This window comes from Perognathus longimembris, chromosome 5 (genome assembly GCF_023159225.1).
Source record: "Perognathus longimembris pacificus isolate PPM17 chromosome 5, ASM2315922v1, whole genome shotgun sequence".
Lineage (NCBI taxonomy): Eukaryota > Metazoa > Chordata > Mammalia > Rodentia > Heteromyidae > Perognathus > Perognathus longimembris.
The window spans coordinates 39,710,296-39,732,357 of NC_063165.1; the positions used below are offsets into that span (position 1 = coordinate 39,710,296).

General features: G+C 38.6%; 1 long non-coding RNA gene and 1 pseudogene across 1 annotated transcript; one reads left to right on the top strand and one right to left on the bottom strand.

Annotated features, from left to right (window-relative positions):
• Window positions 1-1,509: 1,509 nt before the first annotated feature.
• Window positions 1,510-2,020, top strand: LOC125351073 (annotated as a pseudogene).
• Window positions 2,021-2,909: 889 nt separating this feature from the next.
• LOC125351288 lies at window positions 2,910-17,721 on the bottom strand. Its single transcript, XR_007210924.1, has 3 exons — window positions 17,711-17,721; window positions 10,680-10,682; window positions 2,910-3,032 (listed from the first exon to the last, which is right to left on the bottom strand). It is a non-coding gene; the product is annotated as an uncharacterized LOC125351288 (long non-coding RNA).
• Window positions 17,722-22,062: the final 4,341 nt, after the last annotated feature.

The following is a 22,062-nucleotide window of genomic DNA, read 5'->3' on the forward strand; positions in this document are numbered from 1 at the left end:
CTTTTCTGAGATCACCCTTGCATGGCTGGTGGTGTTGCCCTTTTCAGTGAGTAACGTCAATGATCTTTAAATATTAATGAGGTAAAATGAATAGCAAGTGATAATAGAGAAATAGTGGATGGGAGGCTGGCATGATGCCAGTGTTTGAGGCAGGGTTGGGAAAGGGAAGAGAGGATGCTCACAGTTGTTCTAAAAAAGCAAAGCTGCCAGCTCTGAATGCAATGGATTAATTTAGAAATGAGTGGCAAAAGGTTAATTTCTGTTTCAAACTACATACCAAATCATGATTACAGAGAGAACAGAGTAGGGTGGTATGCTGGAGAGAAGTTATGTGCAGCAGAAGCTCCTGCTCACAAATATTTGTCTTAAAAATCTATATCTGTAGCCCCCTCCCCTTTTTCCCAGAGCTTCATTCATATGCACTCATTGAAATATGCACTATCACTTCAGATCAGGAAATGCAAATACCAGCACTTATAAAATCTAAGTAGAAAGTGTCCATGAGAGAAAAAGCCCTTGTGGAAGAAATATTTCCTGTTCTGCTATATTAATGCCAGAGGGGCAACCAACACAGAGTTGCTGGGCCTTCTAGCTATGGGGGGAAAAACCAGCCTGAAATCTAGATCATTTCTGGAAATCTTACAATTTTGGAGAGAAAAAAGTAACTACTGCTCTTTGATTTTTGTAGAACATTTTACCAGGTCATTCTAACATTTTAATTATACATTAAAAATCTTCACTCAGTGATCACTGATAATTATGGTTATTTACTAAGTTGTCTCCCATGTCCTATGTGATAACTAAACTCACCCACTATTTTTCTGTACTTGGAATATCAAAAAACTTATCCATACAGGTTTTTGTCTATATACGCAAAAGTTTAATTTGTCCTGTTCTTTCATATGAATGTATTATGCATATATTTTATCTGCCTTGTGATTTTATCATTAGTCTGCAACACTAACCTGTCATACTTTGTCTTTTTCAAATCTAATTGTGAAAAATAATATCCAAGTGATTTAATAATAGAGCTTTCTAGTGGTAATTAACAGCTTTGTCTTACAACAAGCAAAATCAACATGAGCATGAAAATAAACATGAAAGAATTGTGTCATATTAACTGTATTGTAAGCCAATAAAAGGGCAGGCAGCTGCCAACCAACACACATACTAAAGCTCTAAAGCTGTTATATCAACGGACAGGAGAATAAGATAATTATAAAGATACCAAAACCACATTTTTCAGGGATCATATAATAAGGTAGTCATTTAGATGATCCAGAATACTGTTATATGAGGATTGATATCAAAATGAAAACACAGTATTTAGAAATTCTTACAAAACTTATACATCCCATGAAGAGTCAGCTGACAGAGCTCGGAAAACACTGTGGTTTGTGGTTGGTTATTCTCCTTACACGTTACCTCGTTCTTTTGTGGACTGTGGGAAACTGAATGTTACCTATAGACAGACAAAATCCGTTCTGTGGCCTTAGGGCGGCAGTCAAGATGGAAGAGTGTGCCCGTCAGCCTTGCCCATGCACAACTGTGGAAGACTGTGGCGGGGCCTTCCCAACGGGTACCCTAAGTGGAGGCATCTTACAGGCCATCAAAGGTTTCGAAATTCTCCCGGTGGGCGTGAATCACAGACTACTAGGGATTTGGGCAGCTATTAAAACCAGGGCTCCTCTCCATGATTGACTGTAGGATAGCTCATGTCTGAGGAAAAGAACATCTCTGGAATGCCATTACTAGTGGTGCCTTCGAAGGAGCCATCCTAGCAGCCAGAAATGGACCGTTGGCCCTGGTTGGGTCAGCAGCGATGGGAGGCACTCTCTTAGCCCCAACAGACCGAGCTGGTATCTTGTTGACAAGATTTGCCTCTGCACAGTTTCCCAGTGCTCCTCAGCTTTCTGAAGACCCTTCCCAGTTCCCTTCTAGCCAGTGGCCATCCTTACCTTTTGGAGATGATCCACAATATCAATTGATTTTCTTTCCCAGGATTCTTTTAACCCAATAAACTGTGTAGTTCAAGAAAGATTTCAGCTCAAGTTCCATATAATCTGTTTTTACAACTATAGTAGGACAACCGTGGCCAAATAGGCCATGAAGAGACACGTAGCATTTTCATTTTTCTATTTAGAGGAACATGAAAGGAAGATAGATGCTGCTGCATTTATTTATACACACGTGGGTTGTTTTGTGATCAGAATGAATGTGTAATATCATTAAAAGTAAAGTGCTTAGAAGGCAAAGGACCACAGGGCAAATAACAGTGAGACATGATCCTCAATTCCTGGGGGACTTCTCTACCTGGTTATATGAGTACAGTTGACAGAACAATAAAAAGCTCCTGGAATTTACTCCTTTTAAGGTTAGGTTGAAGAGTTCTATTTTTCATGTTAAGTATACTGCAGATAATGCATGTTTTCTACTAGCCTCTCATCTCCCTTAATGTGAAAGATGTATAGAAGAATTATGCAGAGTCTGCACTGTCATGTCACAGTGAAAAGTTTTGTTGATTGAAGGACATGGCAAAACACAGACCCACTTTGAAAGTAGGTAATGCTAGGTTTTCCTTTTGAAAATGCTGGATACAAACTCTTAACCTTTAGGGCTACTGTATCTTGATCCTTGTCATCAGAAACCTTACCACAACCAACTTGCTGCCAATTCTATATAAGAAGTCTTTTTGAAAGAACATGTTCAGTGTTGGTTATATCTGAAGGTAAAGTAGAGGCTGGGCATGGCATGGTAGCACATAGACCTGCCTGAATTCCCAGCACTCGGGAGGCAAAAGTAGGACCTGAGTTTCAGGCCAGCCTGAGTTGCCCTGTCTCAAAAACTCAAAACGCACACACACACACACACACACACACACACACACACACACACACACACACACACACACTAAAGTTAGAAAGAAAAGAAAATGCATGTTGCTTTTCATGTGTTTCAAGTTCTCTGAAGCTGACCTTTCATAAGGAGTTTGTTGTCTGGTTGGGTCTAGAAGTTGCACCTGGATTTGGTGGCTGGCTGGGTTCCTGACTGTGTTGCCAGTGAGAGGGGAGATGTTAGTGACTCCCGGCCTGCCTCTAGCAATGCCTGCATGAAGTGGAGAACACATCCATGTGAGCACTGTGAGTACTAACTCAATGCTAGCTGTGATTATTGGTGTTTTTTTTATTTGAAGATATACATAACATTTGTAAGTATGGTGATATTTAAATATGAGCACAGTGTTGCTCAGTATTATGGTTACTCAGAACCTTGCTATCATCACTGAAATTAACTCTGGGACCATGAGGCAGAAACTTCCCATTCTCCCCAGCCTCTGGTAACTACCCTTCTGCTTTCTGTCTCATTCCCTCCCATTCTAGATACCTCATTAAGTGGAACCATAACATAGAGGAAGAAAAGAAAAACAATTCTGTGGATATGCTATATCCACATGAGTGGACTTGGGTTGAAGACTTTAGAATACAACCTGCCAATAATTTTGCACTGTCTAGACATTTCTGAATAGTCAGTAACATGGAAATAAAAAATATGTCCTAAAATCACTTCCTATGCTGTTCTAAAATGTACAGTGTTTCTTTGTCATCTGTCACAAAGCATATTTTCTATTGTACAGAATTTGGCTCCCAATATACAAAGCTTTCCATGCATTATGCCAAGCAGTCAACATGACACCATGCAGTTGTTAGAAAAAGGTGAAGAGTAGAGACAATCTTATATTGGTGGAAAGCCTGCTCTACTACATTTGACAGTAGTGGGAATGTTGCATTTGTACTTATTCCTATTTCCCTGCAATAGGACAGATACAAAGTGCTTATTCTAATTATCAAAAGTTTACTACTGGGCTGGGAATTTGGTTTAGTGGTAGAGTGCTTGCTTTACATGCATGAAGCCCTGGGTTCAATGCCTCAGCACCACATAAACAGAAAAAGCCGGAAGTGGCACTTGACTCAAGTGGTAGAGTGCTAGCCTTGAGCAAAAAGGAAGCCAGGGACAGTGCTCAGGCTCTAAGTCCAAGCCCAAGGACTAGAAAAAAAAATAAAATAAAACAAAAATGTACTGCCAATGACATTGGTTTAACAAACTTTCATTCTACGTACTTTCAGTTACGAGTAAGTTGATTTTTAGTATTCATAATTTACTTCATGGGTGTGTAACTTATTTTGCAAAGCCAATGGAAAGCATGTTGTCTATAATCTGAACTTCTCCATGGCAAAGCATGCATGGCTCACTTTTAAAAACAACCCTAGCAATTCAACCTGGTGCCCAGAACTATAGGCATTCAACAAATAACTTAAAAAAAAAAACACTTCAACTGATTTATTTCTACCTATTTCTTTTTTTTTAAGTTTTTATTATAAAACTGATGTACAGAGAGGTTACAGTTTCATACATTAGGCATTGGATACTTTTCTTGTACTGTTTGTTACCTTGTCCATCATACCCCCCTCCCCCTCCCCCTTTCCCCCCCTGCGGTGTTCAGTTCACTTACACCAAACAGTTTTGCAAGTATTGGTTTTGTTGTTGTTTCTCTTATTTTACCCTTTGTCTCTCAATTTTGGTATTCCCTTTGAATTTCCTAATTCTAATACCAGTACACACTGTTTCCCATACACTCAGATAAGATTACAGAGATAGTGTAGATACAATCACAAGAAGGTGATACGCGAACATCATCAATAGTCGAAACTACAGATACACATGGATGTTGAAAGTAGTTACAACTGTGATATAACAATTGTCTCCATAACATGGAGTTCATTTCACTTAGCATCATCTTATGTGATCATAAGGGTATAGCTATTGGGCTCTTGTGATCCTCTGTTGTTACTTGCCTAAACCTGTGCTAATTATTCCCAATAAGGGAGACCATAGAGTCCATGTTTCTTTGGGTCTGGCTCACTTCACTTAGTATAATTTTTTCCAAGTCCTTCCATTTCCTTACAAGTGGGGCAATGTCATTCTTTCTGATAGAGGCATAAAATTCCATTGTGTATATGTACCTCATTTTCCTGATCCATTCGTCTACGGAGGGGCATCTGGGTTGGTTCCAGATTCTCGCTATGACAAATTGCGCTGCAATGAACATTGTTGTGCTGGTGGCTTTACTGTGATTTTGTTTGTGGTTTTTTGGATAAATACCCAAAAGTGGGGTTGCTGGATCATAGGGGAGTTCTACATTTAGCCTTCTGAGGACTCTCCATACTGCTTGCCAGAGTGGCTGAACCAGTTTACATTCCCACCAGCAATGAAATAGGGTTCCCTTTTGGCCACATCCCCTCCAACAACTGTTATTGTTATTTTTCTTGATATATGACATTCTTACTGGGGTGAGATGGAATCTCAATGTTGTTTTCATTTGCATTTCCTTTATGGCCAGTGATGTAGAGCACTTTTTCATATGTCTCTTGGCCATTCTCATTTCCTCATCAGAGAAGTCTCTTTGTAGGTCTTTAGCCCACTTGATGAGTGGGCTATTAGTTCTTTGTGGTTTTGTTTTGGAGGAAGGTAATTTTTTTAGTTCTGCATATATTTTAGATATGAGGCCTTTGTCCATTGAATGGCTGGTAAAGATCTTCTCCCAGTCTGTGGGCTTTCTGTTTATCTTGCAAGCTATGTCCTTTGCCGTGCAGAAGCTCTGCAGTTTGATGCAGTCCCATTTGTCCAACCTTTCTTTGATTTTTAGCCTTTCTGGATCTTTGTTCAGGAAGTTACGTCCTGCACCAAGGAGCCCAAGTGTTTCTCCTACTTCTTCCTTTAGTGTTTTCAGGGTGTCTGTTTTGATTTCGAGGTCTTTAATCCATTTGGAATTGATTTTGGTGCAGGGTGATATATAAGGATCTAGTTTTAGTTTGTTGCACGTGTTGAGCCAGTTTTTCCAGCACAATTTGTTAAAGAGGCTATCTTTCTTCCAAACTATTGTTTTAGCCCCTTAATCAAAGATTAAGTAGGCGTAGTTCTGTGGGTTCATTCCCGGGTCTCCAATTCTGTTCCATTGGTCTTCAGGCCTGTTCCCGTGCCAATACCAAGCTGTTTTTATTACTATAGCTTTATAATACAGCTTGAAGTTGGGTATTGTAATTCCTCCAGCACTGTTCTTTCTGCTTAGGATTATTTTTGCTATTCTAGGTCTTTTATTATTCCATATGAATTTCTGGATTGCTTCCTCTATTTCATCAAAGAATGGTGTTGGGATATTAATGGGTATTGCATTGAATTTGTAGATAGCCTTTGGCAATATTGCCATTTTGATTATATTAATCCTCCCAATCCAGGAGCATGGGAGGTTTTTCCATTTCCTTAGTTCTGACTTAATTTCATTTTTCAAGGTTTTAAAGTTCTCCTCAAAGAGGTCTTTCACTTCTTTGGTTAAGGTTATTCCTAGGTATTTTATGTTTTTGGAGGCTATTGCAAAGGGGGTTGCTTTCCTGATATCAGCCTCGGTCTTCGGGTCATTAGCATACAGAAAGGCCGTTGAGTTTTGAGGGTTTATTTTATATCCTGCAACTTTGCCAAAGTTTTGGATCAGCTCTAGTAGTTTGGGGGTAGAGTCTATGGGATTCTTTAGGTATAGGATCATGTCATCTGCAAAGAGAGAGAGTTTAACTTCATCTTTACCTACTTGGAGCCCCTTTATATTTTCTTCTTGCCTGATTGCTCTGGCTAGGAATTCTAGTACTATGTTGAAGAGCAGGGGAGAGAGTGGACAACCCTGTCTTGTTCCTGATTTTAAAGGGAATGGCTTTAGTTTTTCACCATTTAGAGTTATGCTTGCTGTTGGTTTGTCATAAACTGCCTTGATTATATTCAGGAATGTTCCCTGGAATCCCAATTTTTCCAGGGCTTTTAGCATAAATGGGTGCTGGATTTTATCAAATGCTTTTTCCGCATCCAGAGATAAAACCATGTGGTTCTTTAGCTTGCTCTGGTTGATGTGGTGGATTACATTAATTGACTTGCGTGTATTAAACCAACTTTGCATCCCTGGGATGAAACCAGTTTGATCATGGTGTATGATTTTTTTGATGACCTGTTGAAGTCGATTGGCCAGAATTTTGTTGAGAATTTTTGCGTCTATGTTCATCAGGGAGATCGGTCTATAGTCCTCTTTCCGTGATGAGTCCCTACCTGGTTTTGGGATGAGGGTTATACTGGCTTCATAGAATGAGTCTGGAAGTGAACGTTCTCTTTCAATTTCATTGAAGAGTTTGAGAAATATTGGCGTGAGTTCTGTTTTTAAGGTCTTGTAGAATTCTGCAGTGAATCCGTCTGGACCTGGGCTTTTCTTGGATGGGAGATCCTTTATTGCCGTTTTTATTTCAATACTGGATATGGGTCTGTTTAGGAGGTTTAAATCTTCATGGTTCAGTTTGGGGATATGAATTTTTTCTAGGAAATCGTCCATTTCTTCCAAGTTCTCAAATTTGTTGGCATAAAGGTTTGCAAAATAGTCCCTTATTATTTTCTGAATTTCGGTTATTTCTGTGGTGATGTTACCTGTTTTATCATTTCTACCTATTTCTATTTTCATTTGCCACGGGCCTATTTACTGTCCTCATATTAAAGTAATGGCAGCTAAATTTATGCTGTTTGATTGGCCAATGACTGGAACCTCATTAAGTATCAAAGACTACATCACTGATAAAGCATCCTTTATTTAGTAATGGCCTTCAAAGAAACTACAAAGGTGATATGGGCATTCTCTTTGAATCCTACCAGAACATTTGGAAGAAATGAGTTAGGGTGAGTTTAATACACAGAAAGAAGGTGAATCCTAAACTTCCACAACCTCAAGCCATGCTGTCACCACAAAGATGGTGTCATGACATACTATAACTACAAAGGGAAAAGAGTGTTGGCAAATAAATGTGCTGGCTAAATTCCTGTTGAGCATTCTGTTTCTAAATGTGAAAGTCTAGGTGCTCTCCTGATTTACACACACATACGTACCCCAATTGTTGATGGCTGTGGGATTTAGCAAATCTGATATGTCAACATCTCATAGCTTATTATTAGGAAATAAACTGATGCCATAACTATTATAAGTCTGCAGAGGACAGAAATGCACTCCTTAGTGAGTACTTCACATCTTTAATTTCTGACTCACCTAACAATAATAACGATAACAATGTGACAGTAATCCTTACAATGGCTCTGAATAAAAAGCTAAGAAGTAGAGATGATGAATCTAGTCAGGAGGGCAGAGACTCACTATCCTGAACTCTTTAACAACAGAGGCCTCCTGTCCCCAATGCTTTGTTAAACTCTGGGAACAATTTTACACACTGAATTATTTAGGTCACTGGAAAACAACTTATGTTTTCTTCTATGTGGAGTTTTATTTAAAAAAAAAAAACTTATTAATTCAGCTACGACCCTCATGGAAAAGGGTATTTTTAGGATTTTCCTTGTCATCAGGACCCTATTTGCTGTGGGTATCTGATTTCATGTTGAGATGGTATTATATACAGGTCTTTTGCACTGGAGAAGTTGTATCTCAGAATTGGGGTGACACCAACACAGACAGGTATCACTGCAATCAGACAGTGCATCTCACACTGACTTGTTATGAAACACTTCGGTGCACCAGGTAAACATGTCAACCTGTCCATGGAAATTGAGTATCTATAGGAATGGTGGAGTGCTAGATAAGAAATTATAGAATGCAAATGTTTAGATGGGATGCAGGTTGGACAAGTGCTATCTTGCCCATTTTATGTCCTAAGACACAAATAGTCATCACAGAAATTCTTTAGGCTTATTCTGGGAGCCCCTAAACACACTTTAATACTGTGTTTTCATTCCAAACCATCTACCTAATTTCCCACTGTGTAAATATTAGTTGCATCCAATAAACAGATGTGAATATGTTCTGAATATTAGATCCAATAAGGATAGAAAATTACATTGGGCTTATTTTCTACCACAACATACATCTTTTATTTTTTTAAAAAAAATAGCAGCATGAAGGAAAAATAACCGACTCTATGTGGACCTGAGAGAATTTCTATACAGATTATATGTGAGCTATAAAATTAAACAATAGTTTTGTCATAAAAAGACATATAGACACATACTGAACCCAGACTCAAGGACTCAGGCATACAAGTGTAGTATATATAAGGAAAGGAATAAAGGGCACAATGGTTCCAATATTTGGTGGAACAAAAATAGTCCTACACACTTGGCTTGATGGTACACTCCTATGATCCTAGCTTCCCCAAAAGTGAACGTAGGAGGATTACCAGTTCCAAATCAGTGTGAGTAAAGTTGATGATATTCTGTCTCAAACATACACACATACATATATAGATACATACTATATACACACACACACACACACACACACACACACACACACACACACATACACACATAAACCAAAGAGATGTGGCTATGGTATCAGAGCCCTTGCCTCAAACGCAGGAGACCCTGGACTAGACTCTAATACAGGAAAAAAAACAAAGAGAGATGCAATGTTTCTATTAAATCATGAAGCAAAGAACAGCAATATTTGAATTTGCATCAATATTAGTGGTAAAGGCACACAGTTCAACCACAGATTCTTATGGAGCTTTCGTTTTTTTTCTGCAGAGTATCTTTTCCTTGTAGTCTGGATGATTAAAACGGAATGCTTGAACCTGGGTGATTTATAATGAGCCAAAATATATCATTGCACAGTTCTGAAGGATAAGGAGCTCAAAATTAAGGTGCCACAAATAGGGACTGGTCTCTTTGTTTCCAAAGTGGCTTGTTGAATGCTTCATCACACCAATAGGAGAAACGTGTACTCACATGGCAAGAGTAGCAGAGAGAAAACCACTGCCACAGTTCTCCCGTCTTCCCCACCACACACACACACACTTGTCCGTTTTGTTCTGGGTAAGCAACCACACACATGCATGTTCTTGCTGTGACTCCCTTCATAACTTGGGTCCCTGCTTTGTCTCAGGACCTCCATTGGTTGTGAGTTTCAGGATACTTGGCTGCTGAACTCCAATGAAGGGTCAAACCTTTTTTCCTATCACAGCAAAGCAAATGACTATGGAATAAGTTGGGTCTTGTTCATTTGATTTGTTGGTTGCATCTTTATTGTTGAAATTCCTGGGGCCAGTCACACTCTGGCACATAATAAAGACAAAAGCAATTTCTTTTAATAGTTTCCAGATTGTGACAACTGTGCCCTTCATTGCACAGCAAAGTGACAGGCATGAATGTTCCAAATGGCAACTCATCTACCAAATAATGAAGGAAATTTGCCATCCCAAGATGTTTACAACAATAGTCTTTTCTATAAGCAAGAGGCTGTACAATATGTCTTGTGTTAAGGGGCCTGCAAAGGGATCCTGGTTCCTTAACTATTGCCTCCAAGCTACATGCTAAGGGAAATGCTTTCCACTTTCTTTGCCTGCATCAACCAATACTTAGGGCTCCATTGGGCCTGTTTTTGGAATATACTCTGATCTAGTTCTTCATTAGAAGGAGAGCAATATGATGTCCTAAGACCTGCTTTATAAAGCTACAAAGGTATATACCATTTCGCATACATAGCAGGAAATAAAATCATATTGTATGCACATAAGATTGTTAAAAAAAAAAGCTAATCAGATTCAGGTAAAGAACTGTGAGTTACATTATTTCTACTAAGTATGTCCTAGAACTCTCTATATAATTAAACTAAAAAGTCTTCCTCTACTTGAATTTGTATGGCTTCTATTTCTTCTACTCTGATTCTATCACTTAAATAAACTTTTTATTGTTATTGTAGAGGTGATATACAGAGGGGTTACAGTTACATGAGTAACTGTAACTGTTCTTTTCAAACAATGTCTCCCCTTCCCTCTCTCTCTCGTTTTTCTCTCCTATTCCCACTTATAAGATATACGGTTCATTTTCCACAGTGTCTAGTGAGTACCACTGTTGCACTGTTGTATTTGTTCACCCTTTGTTCCATCTTTTCTGTGCCCTTCTTACCTTTCCAAGTACAAAGAAACATTTCATAAAATATTATTTTATACAATCATATGCACATAGCTATTGAGCATTTGTCATCCACTCCTATGTATATCCTCTTTTGGGCACAATGTAAATGTCTAGAGTTCTATATCATTTATCATTTCCGTGTGTGTGTGTGTGTGTGTGTGTGTGTGTGTGTGTGTGTGTGTATCATTCACTGTGTTTACTTGTAGATTTATAGACGCATTCTGCCTATCAAAAATGAGGTAAAGATTGCAACCTATGTTTCTTTTGATCTGGCTTACTTCACTTACTATAACTTTTTCCAAGTTTTTTTTCTATTTCCTTATGAATGGTAGAACAACATTCTTTCTTGTGGATGAGTAAAATTCCATTGTGTGTATATACCACATTTTCTTGATCCATTTGTCCACTGAGGAACATCTGGATTGATTCCATATCTTGGCTATGGCAAACAATGCTGCAATGAACAAGGTTGTGCTGGTCACTTCAGCGTGGTGTTGTTTTCTATTGGATAAATGCCCAGGAGTAGGACTGCAGAGTCATAGAGAAGCTCTATATTTAGTCTTTTGAGGAACCTCCATACTGTTTTTCACACTGGTTGAACAAGTTTACATTCCCACTAACAGTGTAATAATTTCCTTTTAGCCACATCCCTGCTAGCATTTATTATTGTTAGTTTTCTTGATAATGGCCTTTTTAACTGGTGAAGTGGAATCTCAATATTGTTTTGATTTGCATTTGTTATATGGCCAGAGATGTTGAATATTTCTTCATGCATCTGTTGGCCAATCTTACTTCTTCCTCTGAGATTGGGTTGTTGAGTTTTTAAGGGTTTGTTTGGGGGGAGTAATTTTTTTTAATCTCTACATATATTTTAGACATGAGGCCATTGGCTGATGTATGGCTGGTAAAAATCTTCTCCCATTCTGTGGGTTTTCTATATATCTTGTTATCTATGTCCTTTGCTGTGCAGGAGCTATTAGTACAATGCAATCCCATTTATCTGGTCTTTCTTTGATTTGTTGTAGCTGTGGATCTTTACTTAGGAAGTTTTGATCCATGTCTAGATAGCCCAGTGTTTCTCCTAACCCTTCTTGTAATATTTTTCCGGTATCTGGCCTTACATTGAGGTCTTTAATCTATTTAGAATTGTGAAGCTATCATTTTAAATTACATTTTTGTCTTTTATTTTTCATCCTGGGGACCAAACTCAGGACTTTGCACATACTAGGCAAGCACTTTTCCACTGAGCTACATTCCAGTCCTATCTCATTCTTTAAATTACAAAATCATAGGTATTTCTCTGACTATTTTGTAGCTCTTGCCACACCAAATGCATTTCCCTTCACCCTTCTCCATTCTAGTTCCTTCTGTTTCCCAGTCCACAATGATTCATCTGTTGTCTAGAGTGAGGCCAGTTGTTTCCAGGCTTGGTTCCCCTGAGGACCTTCAGAAAATGCCCCAGGCAGGCCCTGAGCTCATACAGATTGAATTAGATTCTCTAGAGGAGCTTCAAAGCAATTCAGCTGAAACTATTGAGTTTTATTAATGGTATACAAGGATTTAACTAGTCCTTTACCTTTAACCTCTCATAATCTTTTTTCTCTTTCTCTCTCCCTTCCTTCCTTCCTTCCTTCCTTCCTTCCTTCCTTCCTTCCTTCCTTCCTTCCTTCCTTTCTGGGGCTTGAACTCAGAGCCTGAACACTGTTCTTGAGTTTCTTTTGCTCAAAGATAGCTCTCTACCACTTGAACCATAGCACTACTTCTGGCTTTTTCTGTTTATGTGGTACTGAGGAATCAAACCCAGGGCTTCATGCATGCTCTCTACCACTCATGCAAGCACTCTACCACTAAGTCACATTCCTAGCCCATCACAACTTCTTTTCACTTAGAAGTTGGTCAGCACATTTACGAATACTGACTGTCACAATGGCACAAAAAGAGTTGGTTCAAGGAAATGCTGAATAAAGTGAGAATTATGAAGGCTTTTCATACCCATGACCAGTAAAGAAACAAGTACCCCAGATAAATTCTGATAGGCAAAAATTCAAATTAGCAATTACAGCCCACTCTGCAATTGTCTTCTTTGAAAGGTGCTCAGGCTATCAGGGAGAAGACAGTCACTAAGATTGGGGAAAAATGGGATCAGGAAAGCCTAAAGAACAAGATTGAAGGAGGTATCCATTCACAGGTGCCAAGCTTTCACTTGTAAACCCCTGAGAGTGTGTACCTGCCTCCTTAAATTTTGTGTACTAGGTACCTCTTTCTTTCCTAATCAGACCTGTTCTAAATGAATCCTGAAAAGAGAGTATGGCTGTGATTCTCTGGTCCATGTAAAGAATTAGTAAGCAAAACTCATGGCCTCCTCAGCACATCATACATAGCATTAACATTTTAGGACTTCTGAAATAGAAATTGGGATGTGATATTAGCTCTCCCTTTCTGCCTCCCAAACCCCAAACCAAATACGTAGCCTATAAAGGGTTCTGACATGATGGTCTGGTGAGAAGAATAAGCTTTCTATATGTGTTAGGAGAGGCTAAAGGTGATTTTTAATTAAAAATCAAATTAATGATACTTTCTCTAATAACATGCTAAGAAAAAAATTCTCTTAATTTTAATTCTTCATTGTTCCTCATTGTTTACAAGAAATACATCAAACAGTGCTTGTGAGACACTCTGTGCAGAATTGGTGTAGGTGAATGTTCCATAAGTGGCAATTATTTTCCTCACCAGGAGGATGAGGGAACCCAGGAGGCTCTAATCACCCAAGATCATCATATCAACAACTCTGTCATTTAAAGAATGAAGTTGACTATGTGTCATGGTGGATTCCATCTCTTCTCCAGTCCAAATTTGATGATTGCAAGACATTCTCTTACTGTACAATCTTGCTAGCTCCACTCCCTGGTTGTCCTCCCTTCAATGTCTCCTGCCTTAGTCTTCAGGAGATAAAGTCTCCTTTGATGCTGGAGAGCTACTTAACCATAGCTTAAATCTTTTGGTCCTCATCATTCTTGTTGAGAGAGAAGACAAAGGCAGAAAACCAAATAGCAATTACTCAAACAATAAAACACAACCTTACAGACAGCTGTAAATAGGTCAATTGCCTGGTGACTATGATCTTGTTTACAGTTTTAATGTTTCCTAAGGATACTGGAAATCTCTTTAATTATAACTGTCAAAGTCTAATTGCTTGGTTGTCTAATTATCTTAGTGGCTTGTTAGAGCAAGGTGTAATAAGGACACTGTGAGAAAGAAAAGGTGATAAACACAGCCCCAGAGAAATTCTGCAGGAATCTCCTTACCACAAACATCCCTAATCCTGCCAGGGCCACCTGGGGTGAGAGACTGCTTGGCTCCTTGCAGCCAAGGAACCTAAGGGATGCCTTTTGCCTGGTTCTCAAGTGATTGAAGCTGAGCTGTGAACTCCATGATGGCCTCTTTCATAACACAAAGACTCTTCAGGGGGGCAATTTTAAAAGAAAAATGTGAACACTCTGTTTTGTCCTATGGAGAAAATAAATATTAATAAGCAGAAGGACTTGCTTTGGGGTATTTTTTCATTTGTGTAAGTATAAACCATGATTATTCAAAGGCCATGTTTTTTTAAGGCAAAGATAAAGCCAATGACTTGAGAATGGGAAATTAATTGTTTACAAAAATGAGGGAAAGAGAAAATTACTCCTTAAAACCTAAGAACATGGTAGCAGGTACCAGTGGCTCACACCTGTAATTCTAGCTACTCAGAATTGAGGTTTTAAACCAGGCCAGCCAGGAAAGCCTATCAGACTGTTATCTATAATTAACCACACACAAAAAAAGCCAGAAGTGGAGCTGTAGCTCAACTGGGTACAGCACTAACCTTGTGCACAAAAGCTCAGTCAGAGATATCACCCTGGCCCCAAGTTCAAGGCCCAAGAATAGCAAAAAAACAAAAACAAGGGCTGGGGATATAGCCTAGTGGCAAGAGTGCCTGCCTCGGATACACGAGGCCCTAGGTTCGATTCCCCAGCACCACATATACAGAAAACGGCCAGAAGCGGCGCTGTGGCTCAAGTGGCAGAGTGCTAGCCTTGAGCGGGAAGAAGCCAGGGACAGTGCTCAGGCCCTGAGTCCAAGGCCCAGGACTGGCCAAAAAAATAAATAAATAAATAAATAAATAAATAAAATAAAATCCCCTAAAGGATGTCCTGCTGGATCATACATACCTTCTCTGACAGAACAGGCATATATATATATATATATATATATATATATATATATATATATATATATATATATTTATCCTTGTTTTTATTCACAATGTTACTTGTTTTTGCTGGACTATAAATGCAGTATTTGGAAAAAATACAAAAATTGTAAAAAATGGCTATATTTTAACTTGTACTTTTATGCTTAGAGCTTTCTTCTCCTATGTCTGTCTCTCTCTCTCTCTCTCTCTCTCTCTCTCTCTCTCTCTCTCTCTTTCCGGTGTGGGAGGGGGGATTAGGCTTGATAATTAATGTCCCTCACTCTCAGGTTCCATACCTACTAACGAAGAATTGGGAGTGGACTGCTGCTAATCCTTGAACAAATGGAACTTAATCTTACTTAGTACCATTCCCTCTGTATGACTGTCTTAGCACAATCTCGAAACTGTCTCATCTGCCTTCACCTCTCAAACCAATCCAAGATGTGGAAAGAAATCAAATAAGGCAAACTGTGTCCTCATTTGACCATGATTTTTCTGTACCATAACATGGTGTAATTGACCCATCAACATGTATGCCATGACTGTATTTCTTGTCTCATTAGATTCTTTTATGTTGATCTTTAATGTTTGCATTCTTTTATCTCAAACTCTTATCACTATATCTGATTCTGCATCTCTCTATTTACGTTACTTGTTTCTTCTATGAAATCCTTCCAGTAGATGCTTAGAAATATAACACTTCGCCTACCTACTATATAGCTAGGTTTTTCTCTGTGTAACAGCTTTCTTGTTTATTAAATGGGCTGAGTAGGTCATGTTTGAACAGAATTTCATCTACCCACTGACATTTGAAAGATGTATAATTTTATTGTTGCTATTTAGATATTGTACAGAGCAATTGCCATTTCATAAGTCAATTAATGAATACATTCCTTTCTTTGGTCAAGGTCACCCCTTCCTTCATTTCCCCCCAGTTTCCCCCTCCCATCCCTGCCCCAAAATTACACAGGTCATCCACATAGTGTATGCCGAATAGCATAATTGCACTTGCTCTCCCATTTTCCCTCCCTTTCTGTACTCTTTCTATACACCCTATAAGAAAAAAAAAAGCAAAATTAAACACCACCACTACCAAAAACAACAGAAACAAACAAAAAAACTTTACATTTTTTGGAATTAGTTTTGATAAGTAGCATTTTATCAGAGGAATTGCACCTCTAGGTTCCTTCCTAAGGGTGTCCTCCTTTAGTCTGTGTGTGCATGCCTAGAGTCCTGTATAGGTGATCATATCTGGTGATATTTCAGAGAAAAACATATGCGCTTATCTCTCTGAGCTTGGCTTATTACCTCACATATCATGATTTGTTCTAGGTCCATCCATATTCCTGAAAATAACATAATCTTATTCTTTCTAGTGGCTGTGTAAAATTTCATTGTGTATAAGTACTATACCATATTTTATTGACCTACTCATTGACTGTAAGGCATCTGGACTGGTCACATAACTTAGCTATTGTGAAGAGTGAAACAATGAACATAGATTTCCAAATGTCTTTACCATATCCTGACTTGTAATGATCTGGGTAGCTCCCCAAGAGTGGTATGGCTGGGTGGTAGGGGAGCTCTATGTTGTTTTCTGAAAAACCTCCAAACTGTCTTCCACAGTGGTTGTACTAGTTTATATTCCCACCAATAGACCAGTGGGGTTCCTTTTTTCCCATATCCCTCCAGCATTTGTTGTTTAAATTCTTGAGGTTGGCCAATCTAACTGGAATGAGATGGAATCTCAAAGTTCTTTTGATTTGTATTCCCTTTATTAGCCATTGACCTTTTGTGGACACCATTATAGTCGCATGAGCACAGAGATATAATTCAAATCTATGAAAAATCTACTTCATAGCTAGGGGTGGTGATTTGTGCTTAACACTTAGGAGACTTAAGCAGAAGGATTATGAGTTCCAGGCCAGGCTGGGCTTTGTAACAAGGGTCTCTTCCTGAAAACAAAAAGAACCTACCTTTATCCTGCCATTGGTAGATCCCCATAATACATAAGTCAGAAACAAAACATAGCCTTGAGATGAATACCCAAAAGTTCTCATCAACCATTGCCATGCCCTAAACCACTCACTTCTTCCTAAGCCTTGCAACACTGCCCTGCTTCTCCTTTGTAGCAACTAGGGACCAGAGACTGCCTACCTCTTCAATGTTTCCAGCATCCCCCTTACATCAATTCTGTGAATTTACTTTTCATGGCACAAGAAAAGTTAGTTTGTTCTGTTCTACTCCTAAGCTATAAATTTGATTGTCCCCAGGCCAAAAAACATTCTGTCTCTCTCCATGACCCTTTCAACTTTTAATAATTGTCCTGTCTTTCAAGTCCTTCATTCTACTTTTATTTGTCTGTTGTAGTCAATTTTTTTAAATGCCCTTTCTTCCATTAGCAGTTTGGGGTTGCATGTGTTTTGGTTTCCTCTGAAAGAAAGCATGGAGACAAAAATTTGAGTTAAATTAATTTACTGAGGAGACGATCGTGGAAAACAGAACAATAGCACTAAAAAAGTGTTAGGAAGGGATAGTTGATGAAGCCACTATTACCCTGTGGGCTTAGAGATTCATTTCACCAGGAACTCTGGGAAATGTCAATCACACAATCAGTTAAACTGAAAGGCAAGAAAACTAGGTTATTTACCTACCTACTCCCCAACCATTATCACCATTATTTCCTTCCACTTTATATTTATTCTCACAATCCCAGAAAATCCTTCAACAACAGGTCATACACTTACCCAACCATGTTTAGAGGAAAGCAGCTGGAAGATGGAGCAGTCACCAGCAGTACCAGGACAGGGGAGCCCCAGTTCACACCAGTGAACACTGGGCTCTGTCTGCTATGCTGAGAACTTGTAATCACTTCAACTTGGGGCAATGCATTCAGCAGCAACTCTGCATGTGTATTAGATACTGACAATAAAGAGATGGATAGGAAGTGGCACTGTGGCTCAAGTGTTAGAGCTCTAGCTTTGATCTGAAGAGTTCAGGGACAGTACCCAGGCCCAGAGTTCAAGCCCCATGACTGGCATAAAAAAAGAGACATGGATAAAATGCTTTGGCTTTGAGGCACTTGTGATCTAGCAAGGCAACAAAATTACTGAGGTATCCCCAGAGTTTCTAATACTAAGCAACTGAGCAGATATCAAGTGTGTTTCTGGCATACTTTGGCCTCACAAATCCCCTCTTTCCAGTCCCCACACATCCAGCCTCTCCTCTCCAGGTGAGTGGGTTAGGTTTTCTCATAAGATCTCTTCAAATCCTACATGTTCTCAACCATCACATTTCACTCAGTGCAATATATCCTCTAGTTTACCTATCTATATTTTCCATAAAAAGGTACATTTTCTAGGAAGAGTGAATAAAATTTATCTGCCTCTGTTTACTGTTTACTAGATGTCTAGCATTCTCCTAGACATACAATGAACATTAAATATTTGATGAAAAATGAAGAATCGTTCTTACAAGTCCTCCATCGCCACACACACACAGACACACACACAGACACACACACACACACACACACACACACAGCTACCCATTAGTGATACTGATTTATTTGCCTTTAAACTAAGCCAGGAATTCGCACGACTAAGGAAAATGACACCATGGTTGGCTTAGGAGAGGGGAGTCAGGGAAAGCTTTGGAATCTTTAGTACTGCATAGCAAAGTTTGTCACCTCTCATAGTGGCCAGTAATGTTCCCTCAAGGACTTCATTCCTGTCCCTAAGCCAATTACTTGCTTCTGGGGAAGAATGGAAGCTGAATTGATTCTAGAAAAAGAATGGGGATATTTGATGTAAGGCCCTCAGAAGGTGTTATCTGCAATGTTCGTCCTTAACATTTTCTGAAAACAACAGTTTCAATTCCTAAAACTTCCCTATATTAGAAATTGAGAGGAAAGTAAAAGAAAAAGAAGTGCGAATCATGGTACATGAATGGGGATTTTGCTTGATATTTTTGTAATCCATTTCCTGAACTAGTTTTTGAACTTGTTCCAGAGTTACCAGAGGAAACAAAGAGCTCTCCTCTACCATTGCTTTGGCAGTAACAGGCAAAGCAAGAGAAAAATGACCATGGAAACCTTTGAACTTCAACTTCCAGGCCACGCTGTCTCCAGTCACTGTGATTTGGACTCAGTTCCCAGTTCCAACTCTTACTGCTGTGCCCTTGAGCAAAAGGCTTGATATCCTCACAGAAATAGATTCATTTCTGCCTTTTGCTGTTTAAACAATTAAGTTAGTGTATGACCAATTCTTACTTTAGTATATGGCATCTATTAAGTGGTCAGTAAGTATTATAGTTGTTATTGTTAATGCTATTATCTGTTTTAATTAGCTCCCTGTGGTCTCATGACTTCATTCAAATTACTCAAAATCCTTCATATAATAAGCACTCATTAATTCTCAAAACTTTTCTATTAAGTATGGGGAAAGAAAATTCTAGTTTCTTCCCATCTCAAGAACATTATAAAACATGACCCTGGAGCTGCTGAATATTGTCATTTAGTTGGACAGCTGCATACAAATCAGGGCTCTGATTCCATGCAGTGGTTTAGGTAATAGCATATATGCATTATATAGATACCTGTGTCTTTAAACTGCTATTATAATCTTGAGTAAATGAGCAAATTTAAGCAATTTTTCTGCCTAATTTAATCACTGAGTTTCTTAGTGGACTAATAATTTTAAAAATACAAATAATCTAATGCTGTAGCTTTTGGTAGATATTTTTGTTTCTTATAAGAATCACTTAGCAACTTATAAGTAAAATGAGCTCAATCTAAATGTAAAGCCATAAATTGCTTTCAAGAATTCTATTTAAAAACACATAGTTATCCTTATGTGCCATGTACCGTGAAAGTTCCTCTTCTATACCCATGCTTGCCTAGGTGCTAACTAAGAAAACCAGAGAATTTACTTTGCTGGGAAATCAGTGAAGAATCTCTTTACATAACCAGCTACAGGGCTTTGCTTGTCTATCAGGGATTTGATATCTTGCCAATTGTTAGTAACTCTTCACTAATATTTTTGTGATCACTGCTGTATCTTTCATGAGTTAACTTTTCAAGGCCCTTTCATATGACTTTTTTTGTTACCTTCAATGGGCAACTGAAATAGGTAAAGTGTCTGTCATTTTACAGATGACAGATTGGAGCCTAGAAAGTCTAAACATCTGGCTGAGTCACCATGAAGACACAGCAGGGGTGATGTCTAGTATGCCCACCTGCAGATGGAGAAGGCAAAAATCACTTGCACACCAGCTCTCCTCCACTTACACAGAGTACTTGAGCTATCAGGGAAGGAAAGAGACACTCCCTCCAATTTCTTGTCTCCTCTGCCCCTCTCCTACTCTGTTCCCCACTCAGTAAGAAAGAAAGTAAAGAATAAAGGTGTCACAGCCATCTTCTCACACGAAGGGCACCTCCAGAACGAGGGCCACGGTACTATCCAATTTGATGTGACCTGATTCTCAAATTCATATTTTAGTCATATCCTTAGCAGCCCAGCAAACTTTTTCTTCTATAAGCCTGTTATGCTTCCTTTTGTATAAAGTATCTATGAACATTTAAAAACGAACAGTTGTTTAAACAAGTCAGACAGCAATGGATGGGCATACTGTTAGCATTTCAGAGGCACAAATAGGATCTGAAACCTACTTCCAAAATGACTGATCTGTGGACACAAAACAAAACCAACTCAGCTCATTCAAACTGACCTCCCCATCTAAGGAAAATATTATCTGGCCTTTCCTCATCCAGACAATCATAATCTTTTTCTTTTTCCATAGTGACATTACCTAGAATACTGTTTCTCTTCATCATCTTCATACTTCTTCTCTGGTTGGTTTTTTTGTTGTTGTTTCTTTTTTCTTTTATATCTGTTCTTTATTTTCCTTACTTATCCCTACCTCTTTATCTTCATTTTCTTCCCCTTAACTCTCTTATTTTCTCTTAGCAGATCTGAAAATGAAATTACATTCAATTTTACAATATCTGTGAATAAAATTTTATATTCTGAATCCTTAATGAGTAACACAAGAGAATTGAAACATCTGACATTGTTTTCTCTATAGTAATTTTCACATTAATTTGCTTAAGCATGAGATTGCTAAAAAACTCATAGCATACAAACAGACTGTACTGAAGAAGCAACAGATGTACTCTGAGCAGACATAAAACATTGCCACCTAAGAGTAAGAGATACATCCAAAGGATCCAGAAAACTCTGGCTAAAACCTCTTTGACCTAGCACTAGCTTTGTATCGGGATCTCAGCCCATCACCAGAGTACATGTAAACCCTTCTGTCTCCAGCAGGGAAGATGCTGGTTTTGCTGCCATCTCTGAAAGTAAACTGATTATGCATAAACATTTTAGCTCCCTGTGCACCCTCAGAACCTTCTACTTTATCAAAAACCGAAGTTCTGACAAAGCTAACAGGCTGGTACATCCAGCCCTAAAACAGACACACAGTGGCATAACAACCTTTATTTTTGGCTAGTACATTATGAAGATTTAGCTTATAGTCAGCAAACACTAGGGCTGTAGATAAGCATTCAGATGTGTGCATTCAGACATTCTGAGATTTGCTCTCACAATGGCTTCTTGTCTTATTTAAAATTATTCTTAAGTACTTTCATAAAGGGGTTTCAGTTGGTGAGTACAATGGTAGCATCTTAATCAGTATCACCCCCTTCACCATTCTCTCCCATCTCTCTTCTCTTAAAGATAAACACGCCAGTATAGAAGCTTCTTTTCTAGTTCAGTGGGAACTAACGTGGTGAAGTTGGTATTTTCAGAATAGATTTTCCCAAACACTAT